The sequence below is a fragment of the Aquarana catesbeiana genome, linkage group LG02, assembly GCF_042186555.1.
Source record: "Aquarana catesbeiana isolate 2022-GZ linkage group LG02, ASM4218655v1, whole genome shotgun sequence".
Taxonomy (NCBI): Eukaryota; Metazoa; Chordata; class Amphibia; order Anura; family Ranidae; genus Aquarana; species Aquarana catesbeiana.
The window spans coordinates 7,740,382-7,752,689 of record NC_133325.1 but is presented as its reverse complement, the minus strand read 5'-3'; the positions used below and the strand labels follow the sequence as shown (position 1 = coordinate 7,752,689).

Genomic DNA, 12,308 nt, shown 5'->3' with positions numbered 1-12,308 from the left:
ATATAGATGATCTACCTGAACTTTTGAAGACTCTCCAACTCCCAGAGATAGAATTACTAGGATTTTGTAGGGCAGTCTGTGTCCAACTTTAACGACCTTGCCTCTAATGCCTCCATTAATGTGGAGTATGGTGTACAGGCCAGCAATGCCTGTGTACTGTAACATACAGTGCCTTCTTCATGTGCAAACCCCCATAGATATTGTAGTTGAGCTACCAAAAAGTAGCTCAATGGGTGTGGCACCGCCAACCCACCCCTTTTCTTTGGCAGCTGTAATAATGTCTATCCTGCTAAACCAGGGGTAGGCAAGCTTAAAGAGATCTACTTGAATAACATGGAAGAAGTCAAAGATCACCGGGCACAGTGTCCCCTCCTCACACCTGATTTAAAACTGATTTAAATTTAAAAATTTAAAATTGCCACAGTACTGTGTCCCAATCGTGTCCATCATGGTTTTAAATCGGGTGGTGAGGAGGCAACATATCGCCTCCTCACTACCTGCCAAACACACTTGGATCACTTTTCAGAGGAGCAGCAGTGCCTGCTGCACTTGTGAATGAGCCCTTAGTTGGATTCGGCAGCGGCACTCTTATGGCTTGTTCACACGTAAAGTTGGGAGGTGGTAAAACCCTGTGGTTGAGTTGAGGCAGCAGCTAAAGGTGTACACATGCCGCAGCAGGAATTAAGCCCCCTGTTGCTTTTGGTGGGTGCTACCGCCTGCCAATCACAACCCATTCAAGTAAATTGGGCCACTCTGCAAGTGACTTCTTTGCCAAACACTTCTATTATACCCTTCAGGTTTGTTGCACTGATATAATAGAAGTCTATGGTTAAGTGCAGCAAACCCGCAGGAAAGCTGCAGGTACACTCCACTGCACCCGCAGTGTGGGTAAACCGCAGCACATCACTGTGAAAGCAGCCATATACTATTATGCCCAGTGAATTGCTTCACACTAACCTGAAGATCTCTTCTTTCCTGCTGCTGGCACCACTCTGGAGACCTCTACCTGGGATAAGAGGTGGAGTGCAGTTGGTGTCACTCCTCATAGGACAGGAGCTGGCACTACAGAGGAGACATCGGATTATGTGGCACCCTACTACACCTCCAACTTTACAAGTAGTCCCTCTGCACTGCACTCTGTTTGATGCTCTGAGATGGTGGGTCAGCAAGCCCAGACCGCCATCTACCCATCACCGGTCCGAGATCTACTAGTAGATCGCTATCTACAGGTTGCTGACCCCCGTTCTAAACCAACTTCCATTAATCCATACTGGTGAGTTTTGCAGAATATATAAAATTTGTGGCATCCACACCATCTTAATTAGACTACAGCGCCCCACCACTGAAAGTGCTAGACAACACCATGTCTTCCGTTTTTCTTTTAATGTTTCTAATAAGGGGACCTGGTTTTTCTCAATGTATAACTTGGGGTTTGCTGTAAACTTTACACCTAGATATGTGAAGTTCTCCGCCCCTTGTATATGCCTTGCATTGTCTGGTATTTCCCCTTCAAGTGAGTTTACTGGGAGCAAGGTTGATTTTTTCCAGTTAATCATTAATCCAGAAAATATGCCAAAGTTCTTAATAGTATCGAATACTGTGGTCAGAGAGCCTTTCATGTCTTTCATGAATAAGAGGATATCATCTGCATATAGTGACATTATTTTCTCATCTACGCCTCTGCAAAACCCTTTATTTCTCTCACTGTTCATGGCTATGGCTAGTCGTTCTATGGCTATGTTCTATGGGAGTTCTGTCTCATCTGACCGCCATTCTCTACCAGCCTCACCCCCCCCTCCCCCCAGTACGAGCAATGCCCCCCCTGGAGGTACACCACTGGTCTGTTGGCATATTTAGGGTCTCTGTGGATAACAGACTGTCTAACATGTCTGATTAGTGGACTCCTCTTGTGAAGAAGGATTATACGCTCTCTTTGTGGCCGGATGTTTTCTGCTCCCCGTAAAGCCGGAGGGGGAGGGGCAGAACATGTTTGGGAGGGACTCTTCTTCATCTCCCAATGAGACAACAAGTCACCATTCAGGAAAAGCCGTCCAGTCTTCCTGCACAGCAGCTGTAGCACAGTAAGTAGACACAGCGGGTCTGGGCACTTCTCATTCATTTTCTTCCAGAACCCCTAGAGAGAACATCACCCCAATAATGTGGGGGGGGCGGCTGGCTTGTACTGGATGATGCATTGGTCACTAGAGAAAACATCAAGCCACCTATGACAAGCGTGATCCAGCTCAGGTATTGTCACCACATAAGTGAGAAGATTATTGTCAGTCCTCACTTCACACTGAGCTCCATGCAAGGAACTCTACAGCTTCTTACCAATGGCCACTTCAGGACAAGACATTCCAGGTTCTGTACAGGAGATTTCTTTTCTGCTGGGCGAAGACTCCGACTGATGCAGGACTCCTCCTAACCCATCATAACCGGCATCCACATATAGAATGGATGGCTTTTGTGGGTCTGCATAAGCCAACACAGGGGTTCTGTAGAGATTTTCTTAAGCTGTAGAGAAGCTTCCTAAAAAGCAGAAGTCCACATCTCATAAAAAGTTCTGCTGGTGTTGTCAGTGATGGATTTCTTTTAGCAGTCCATTAAAAAGGAACTGCAATCCTGGAAAAGCATTCAATGAAATGGCGTTAGTGACCACAACACCCCAAAAAGGACCTTAGTTCTGTCAGATTTGTGGGATGAGGCCGGGTCACTACCACCTCCACTCTGCAAGATCAGTTCCCCTATTTCACATACAATGTGACTCACAAAGTTTACTGAAGAGCGAGCAAACTTACATCTGTCCAAGGAGAGCTCCACACCTTCTCTTCTGAAATGATGAAGCACTTTACATGGTCTCTGATCATGTTCCCCCAGTGCTGAGATGAGAACAATGATATCATCTAAATAGACAAAACATTTATTCTCTCTGGAGAAGAGACGCTTGAGAGGGGATATGATTTCAATTTACAAATACTGTACTGGTGACCCCACAATAGGGATAAAACTTTTTCGCAGAAGAGAGTTTAATAAGACTCGGGGCCACTCATTACAATTAGAAGAAAAGAGGTTTAACCTTAAACTACGTAGACAGTTCTTTACTGTAAGAGCGGTAAGGATGTGGAATTCCCTTCCACAGGCGGTGGTCTCAGCGGGGAGCATTGATAGCTTCAAGAAACTATTAGATAATCACCTGAATGACCGCAACATACAGGGATATGTAATGTAATACTGACACATAATCACACACATAGGTTGGACTTGATGGACTGTGTAACTATTTACGCTGCCCATAGATGGATCATAACTCAGGCTCTGTTCACACTGGAAATGGCAGCCGATTCTACAGGAATGCTGTGCGCCCCTGTTTCTTCATTCCAGGGGCGAATCTTTGCCTGAATTTGGCCCCGAAACTGAGCCAAAAATCACACAGCGTTTCTGTGCAAGCCACTACTCAGCCTCCCCGGAGATATGGGAACCGGCTCCATAGAGAGCCGGTCACATTCTCCTGCTATGCGAATTGGATGCAGGGAAGCCCACATAGGTTTGAACCCGGCCTCAATTGGTTCATCTATGGCCATTCCTGCTTAACAGAAGTCAATCTAATGGTGGAAAACTTGTTGATCAGCAGCTGCTGCAATAGAAACACAGAGACATCCTCTCCATCTTTATGTTTTGTCTGATCAGGATGACGGACATTTCTCCCTGAATACAGAGTGCCCAAAACACGAGGTAGATGTGGTGCAGCATTTAGCCCAGTCCAGCTGTAGTGTAGACTTTGACAGGCTGCAGGCAGCGGGGGCTGGACACTGTACCTGTGCCTACCAGGTGTATTATAACGCCAGCATTGCACACACAGGGGCTGGACCCCCCATGTACAAGGGACCTAAGACATACAATCAGCTTGTCACCCATCCCACCAGACTCCTACACCTGGAAGATTACATTCCAGGTCTAGGAGTCTGGTGCAATCTCCAAAGACACCCAGCAGAACCATTACTTCTCAAATAGCCTCATATCATTCCCAGCCCATATGTGGATGTCTTTCAACCGCTCTCCACGCATGGGCTGGGAATGATATGAGGTGATTTGAGAAGTAATGGTTCTGCTGGGTGTCTTTGGAGATTGCGATATCACCTAAGGCAGTTTGAAATGTATTGGTTCCATCTGGTACACCCTGGAGGGTATCCATCATTACTCCATCATTACAGGCCTCCCTTGATCCTCTGTAACGGGGGATCATGGGCTTCTGGTAAGAGGTAATTCTCTACACAACGATGGTGGAATTTGCAACATTTCTTCATATTAACACTGAAAATTCCTCTCATTCATGGATGGACTTTTATATAATTAATTTCACGGGTGGATGTCATATATATATTCATATATATATATATATATGATTGGACATTATGCATTAATATTTTTTATATGGTTTATATTGAGTTCATGTCCTTTTCCATGTGTGTTGGTGCACATGAAATTTTAGACTCTAGTTCCTAACACACATGGTTGCACATATATGTTACAATTTGATCACTCTCTAATCAGTGGGTTCGAGTGATAGTTTGCACTTATTGTTTTTTGAGTTTACAGGTTTAGCGCGATTATAGTTCTTTTCCATATAAAATGTAATAAAAAAGAATGTATATAAGAATAAGAATGTATATAAAAAATAAATAAAAAAACACATTCCCAGTTCCCACGTACACATATAAAAACCCAAGTGTTGGGTGCGGTTATGTAGGAAAACAATCACACTACACGTATTACATATCTCTGCACACACCAGAGTGAGAGGAATATCTCTAGGGACATCATTCATGGAGAACTTTATAAACTGATGACCTGGAAAGGCTTTTAAAGCGTCACCTATGGACAATTTCTGGTACTGAATTTTGTCACCATTTCACAAGTCCATCCAATTTATAAAGCTTGACATGTTTGGTATCTATATACAAAACACAAACCTCATATTTTATATTTCACCAAAGAAATTGGGTAATATATTATGTTTGTGTGACCTAAAATTAACTTTAGTAGGTTTATTTATGGAAAATATGTATTTGATAAACAGCTGCGCTAATATCCTGTGACAAAAAATGGCAACATCCAGAATTTTATTTAAACAGGTTCTCTGCTTTCAGAAAAAAAAAATGCTTGGTGGTTTTTAAATAAAATTCACGCCTAAAAATGTGAATTTATTCATGTGAATAAAAAAAAAAGGAAAATCACTGTCAGTATAAGAAACAACAACAGCAATGTATAAAATGATCATCAAAACTATAGTAAGAGCTTATGGCTTGAGAATCAAACCCACCATATTACTCAACCAAGTTCCAACTAAACCCATCCAAGAAAACTGACCTCACTTCCTCCCACCCAGGTGCCTGTTGGACCTCCTTTACCTTGTGTAGATATCCCCTTCTGAGATCCTCATGATATAAAATAAATGTACAACACTCTCTATGTGACACCAGTTTGTAGACTCCACCTTGAGCTTCCAAGAGATAGTCAGCAGCCATGCAGTTCTGTGACACCACCTTAGGTGATGGAGACACTTCTGCTGTCGGCTCTCCTATAACATCAATGGTCTCATTGGTTATCTGATCCATGACTCCAGTACACGGGTTCATCTTACTTATCTTAGATGACTTAGATTCCCCATTCCGTCTATGAAGGGCTCACTACATAAAACATCCACTCCAGAGAAAATGTTTCTTCTCACTGGAAGGCCAGGGGAGTATTGGGAGAAATTGAGGCTTTCCCTTACAGATATGGGAGGAGCAACATAACCTAAAGTACAGCTATGGGTGGGATTGAAGGGAAGACATTTTAGGGGCTCCTTCCACACAAGAAGGAAATGTTATCTGGAAGGACTAGGAATCCATTGGACCAATGGGGATTAAACATTCTGCAATTACATTGAGGAACGATGAAATGTTACTGGCCTGTGATTGGCTCTCCTATTGTTAGTGAAGTAAGTGAGACTCCCCTTGTCGGTGTCATTAATGGAATTTAAGAAACCATGTGAAATGTTTCCCCAAAATCCAAAAATGTGACCCCCTTGGGTAGGTACCCATCCTAATATTCCTAATATGAGTTTGTAGTCCCCACTACTACAGGAAACATGTGGGCAATCATTTACACCTTTTACAGCAGGACAGTAAATATCAGAAGACAATTCAAACATAAGACCAACAGCAGGAAGACTTCTAACTTAATGTGTAATGTAATCTGTCATTAGAATTCCCAGAGTTCCCTCCGCAACATCGTTTTATCACCTGTTATCCTGTCTGTAGATCTGTTATTTTCCCATCTTCTGTAACAGGATGACAACCCTCATCATTCTGCAGTAACATTACACAGCAGTGTTATCACCCTGTACAGGGAAGTCTTAGATAGATTATAAGTAAGACACACAACAAGTAAAGTCCAACTTCAGATAACGCTTCTAAAGCAGTTACAGCAACAGGTTTTTTTTAAGGATTAAACCACCAAATGAATGAAAACTGACAGTTGTAAGCACCCCCGGCCATGTTATATGGTTTTTCCTAATCCCTCCAACTGCCATTTTTGCCAAATAGCTTGACCTTCTATAGAAAGAAAGTAGAAGAAAACGGATCTACTGGGAGGATCAACAGGTAATAAAAATGTTACAAGAGGAGACTCAGAAAAACAAAAACTTCTATGCTAATTACAGATTGCACCATTTATGTAATTATTGATCAGACCATAGTTACACTTTTTTTTTTCAACCAAAAATGTTTTATTTCATTTTCCAATTTACAACAATAGAAGAATTCACAACACACAAAGCATTCCCACAAAACAACCCAACCAAACAAAACAGAACAAAAATTGTTACACTTTAGTGCCAACATCATAACATTTCCAGGGATAAGAAATGTTCTTTGTAAATGTTATTCAAAAAAATAGATCTGTCCACTCAGAGTCATTAAAGTGAGCCCCAATCAGAGGAATCTCCGCCCCCAGGAGAAGTGGAAGGAATATGACGGGACACTCAGCGCTCGGTAATCTCAGATCTCTTGTAGTTGTGATGTGTGAATAGTCTATGGAGAGGAGTAATAACTCTTATGTGATGTCACTTTGTATTCACCAACTTGGGTGGGATCTGATCTCGGCTACACTCCAACCCTCTCCTTCCATCTCTCTTCCCTTTGTTTACCGCCCTTTTTTTCCCTTTCCTTTATTCTTTTTTTCCCAAATCTCATATCTATATTTAACCCTTTCAATACAGGACACTTTCACCCCTTGTGGTCCAGGACAATTTTCAGCTTTCAGCGCTGTCACAATTACGCAGTCATGTAACACTGTAACACTGTACCCATATGACATGCAGTTTTATTTTCACATAAATAGAGCTTTTTTTGCTGGTAATTAATCACTGGGGGGGGGGTGTTTTATATATTTTTTGCTAAATAAATGAAAAAAGACAGACAATTTTGAAAAAAAACAACATTTTTTTTGTTTCTACTTTAAAATTTTGCAAAAAAAATAATCTTTCTTAATAAATTTAGGCCAAAGTTTATTCTGCTACATTTCTTTGATGAAATACAATACAAATATCCCCCAAAATGACTCCTTTATTTTTCCACAATTTTCTTTTTTTACATACTGTCACCTTTGTAGTGCAGCATCATCATATAACTGGTGTGGCAGTGATCATGGACACTGATTGGTGACAGTATGTAAAAAAAAAATAATAATATATTTTTTTTCTTTTTTTTTAATATTTTTTTTTATACATCCTGTGACCAGAACAATACAGGGTTACCATAATACAACTGTACTACTCTGGGAAGGCAATCATGATTTTTTTATTATTTTATGCACACTATGATCGCTTATGACAATGAATTTCATTCTTATAAGCAACCATTTCTTTCTGAATTAAATCCTTTAATTCAGGGTGCACCATTGTGATTAGTTGTGATTGGCCACAGCTAATCACATAGTACAGATGGGCTGTGATTGGCCCCGTTCTGTACCATGTGATCACTGTGAGCAATCATAGAGCTCAACACAATAGTACACAATGAATGGAAGCAATCTATTGTGTACAATTGTTATGTGATCTGCTGTGATTGGTCACAGTGATCATATGGTACTGGCGACGACACTGATCAGTCATATGATGTCCACCCAGAACGAGAGGACTACTGCTGGGAAGTCATTTTACTATAAACCGGAAAGGAAAGGAAGCGGTTAAACAAGCATCTTTACATTTTTTATCTGCTGATTGCATTGCAATTGTTTAATTTCAATTGTTTGATAATGCCTGACGTTTGAATGGTTTCATTTTGTTACACTTCTTTGACTTGATATATATTACTTGATATTGTAACCACATGTAATGCATCTAAAAAAATATTTTAAAATTTAATAAAAAATTGAAACAGAGATGAGTAATAGCTGGACAGAGAATAAAAAGAGAACAAGGACATTCAATCTTCACCTGATAGAATCCCTTAGATTTTTATCAGAACCAGATGGAACACAAGCGCCCAGCTGGGTTTAAGTGTTACTGCTGAAGACATTCCCTAAAACAGCAGTAACTCTGTATTGGAAGGCCTACACCAGCTTAAGATTGCTTTCTCACCGAACAGAGACTTCTCTCTGGCTGGTCTCCTAGCTACAGACTTGCCTGCAAAGTTGTAATCCATGAGAAGAGATGAAACATGGAAAGGAGGCATTGATCATGGGAGGGGAGGTGGAACATGCAATGGGAGGTGTGGACGAGGTGGGCTTAGATGGAGCCCTCAAGCCTGGCTGATGTATCAATCGTTAGAAGAACCTGGAATGGTCTCTCCCACTGAGGCTTTAGTAGCTTGGCAGGATACCACTTGACCCCATCCTAGTCTCTGGTACTGAGTTGGTGTTGGTCATGTATTATCTCAGGATCTGGCAATGAAGAAAACACTTGGGAACACATCTCAGTTGGTGAATAACGAAAATACATTACATCGGAATCATAAGGAAATCAGTTCAGTCATTGGTGCTTATCTGAAAAAAAATGTTAAACGGTAAAATATTCACAGAACATTTAAGTGTGTTTCTGATGGATATAAGCACTAAACTCAATGCATCCATCCATTACATTTCTGTTTGCGCAGAGATGTTAGTTTGTATTTTTTAAAATAGCATTTTGTCTTTTCAATTCTTCCCTAGATTGTGGGATGACATTGGGGTTGTGAAAATAATGGGACATTCGCAAGTCCTTTAATATCCCCCTTTTTTCCAGAGTTTCCTTCCTGCAGCTTAAGCTTGTGACTCCTCTGGTGATAGATCAGCCCAACATTAACTGTAAAAGCTTTGTCACATTCAGAGCACTAAAATGTCTTCTCTCCAGTGTGAATCCTCTGGTGTCTGATAAGGGTTGACTTCTGTGTAAAAGCTTTGCCACATTCAGAACACGGGTATGGTTTCTCTCCAGTGTGAACCCACTGGTGTCTGATAAGCTCTGACTTCCTTATAAAAGCTTTGTCACATTCAGAACATGAATGCTTCTTCTCTCCAGTGTGAATCATCTGGTGTGTGATAAGATTACCCTTTGTTGTAAAAGATTTGCCACATTCAGAACATGAATGTGGCTTCTCTCCACTGTGAACCCTCTGGTGTGTGATAAGCTCTTTCTTGGTTGTAAACGCTTTGCCACATTCAGAACACTGATATGGCTTCTCTCCACTGTGAAACCTTTGGTGTATGATAAGATAACGCTTTGTTGTAAAAGCTTTGTCACATTTAGAACAATGATACGGCTTCTCTCCAGTGTGAACCCTCTGGTGTGTGATAAGCTCTTTCTTGGTTGTAAAAGCTTTGCCACATTCAGAACACTGATATGGCCTCTCTCCACTGTGAAACCTTTGGTGTATAATAAGATAACTATTTGTTGTAAAAGCTTTGTCACATTCAGAACAATGATACGGCTTCTCTCCACTGTGAACCCTCTGGTGTGTGATAAGCTCTTTCTTGGTTGTAAAAGCTTTGCCACATTCAGAGCACTGATATGGCTTCTCTCCACTGTGAAACCTTTGGTGTATGATAAGATAACTATTTGTTGTAAAAGTTTTGTCACATTCAAAACAATGATATGGCTTCTCTCAAGTGTGAACCCTCTGGTGTATGATAAGGTCTGACTTCCCTATAAAAGCTTTGTTACATTCAGAACATGAATGTGGCTTCTCTCCAGTGTGAATCATCTGGTGTGCGATAAGGTTTGACTTCCATGTAAAAACTTTGTCGCATTCAGAACACTGATATGACTTCTCTCCATTGTTGTCCTTCTGGTGTGCGATACCTTTTGGCTCCATTGTAAAACCTTTCTTACATTCCAAACAAGAAATATCTTCTGAAATGACTCCTCTTATGTATACATGGGTTGGACTTTACTATAAAGCCATTGTCACTTCCAGAACACTGAAATGACTTCTCTCCTGTTGTCCTCTGAGGCTGGATCAATGTTGAAGAGGATCCAATACATTTATGCCTTTAGAAGACTGATATGTCTTGTGTCCTGTGTGAATCCTCTGGTGAATTGTGATAAAGGCTTTCTGACACATAAGACACCTCTATGGATCATTTCCCATGTGACTCAGTTGTATTGATGAAGACCAACATGACCGAAAACTTGGTTCATAAATCTACCTGTAAAAAAATAAAATAAATGTCAGAATTCTATAAAAAAAAGGCTGAATAAAGTTGCTTCCTTTTTTAACATTCATTATTAAATGTATCTAATATATAGAAACAATATATACAATATTATTTTACTGAGGACACTCTATTATTCCCATTGACTGATAAAGTTGTCAGTTTATTACATTTTCCAGGAGGGGAATCTCATTCTTTGTTCTCATTCAGAGAAATGTGCTGCATAGTGATGGGGAATGTTCTTGGGTTTTATTCCCAGCTGCATTCAGCAAGTGCGTCTAAAAATCCAAAAAATTGCAGACATAAAAGCAAACCCCACTGAAGTCAATAGGAGGCGAGATTTGGAAATCAATTCTCTCCATGTTCAAAGCCAGTTTTTCCTCATGATCTTCCTCGCACTTCAGAGATGTAGTGAGATCCTCCTTTCCATTGATCTCAGTAACCCTGGAAATCCACAGACACACTGTGGGGCAGGGGTCTCAAAGTGGCGGCCCTCCAGCTGTTGCAAAACTTCAAGTCCCATGAGGCATTGCAAGTCTGATCCCCCTACATGAACAAGCAAGGGGGACATAGTGTGTTTGGTTACTAATTTACAACAAGAACACAATACAGCCCAATAACAAAGTCCAAACAGCAACCCCCCCCCCAAAAAAAAAAAACACAATAATCCATAATAATGGTATCCGTTGACTATCTGTTCCCCACAGAATCTCCCAGGTGATGTTATTCACTAAACTGACTAAATATCACTACTTCACCCCTAAATCACATATTCCTGACCACCTGTGTCCTAGAACCCAGTGACACTGTGCTGTGCAATGTTATTGGTTGCTCGGATGCAGATATTTGTGCGACCTACATCCCATAACCAATGACATCATTGGTTGCTAGGATGCAGGGGGCCAGCTCGCACAGCATGATTGGTTGCTAGGACAGTGGTGGCTCCAGCACCCATAGCCACCAAACTGGAAGTTGTCATTTACCCGCAGTAGAGATATCACCACTAAATGAATGAGTTCTGACTGCAGCAGAGGTTTCATGGGTGGGAGATCAGAATGGACAAACTGGTCAATACATCAACCTTCTAAAACTTAGAGAATGTAAAAGGAAGAGTGGACCTCCCAGATCTGAGACACAGAAACCTGATGATGAAAAGTCCAAGAAGTGATCACTACTCTAGTGGTGTGGGCTGTAATGGGAGGAGGAGGAACTTTATCACACAACTCATAGACCTGCAAAACAATCTACTGAATCCACTAAGAACCGATCAAATCCACTTAGTAATAGCGGATCTGGAATATGGAGAACCTTTTTTTAGCCTCTGGAATAACAAACAGGAAATCCATCTGTGTAAAAAAACATTGGCCGAGAGGTGACCCCCGACCATCCCCACCACATCCATACAAGCACTATTGTAATGTACAACACAATATATAGAGTAGAGAGGTCAGCACTATTGTAATGTACAACACAATATATAGAGTAGAGAGGTCAGCACTATTGTAATGTACAACACAATATATAGAGTAGAGAGGTCAGCACTATTGTAATGTACAACACAATATATAGAGTAGAGGGGCCTTTAGTACCGGGATACAGACATATGGGGGGTCAGACAACACACGGGGGGATCA

The 12,308-nt window shown here is 41.0% G+C and overlaps 1 pseudogene; it reads right to left on the bottom strand.

Moving 5' to 3' along the window:
• LOC141126578 (uncharacterized) overlaps positions 1-12,308 on the bottom strand; it is a 1,610,887-nt pseudogene that overhangs the window by 636,747 nt on the left and 961,832 nt on the right.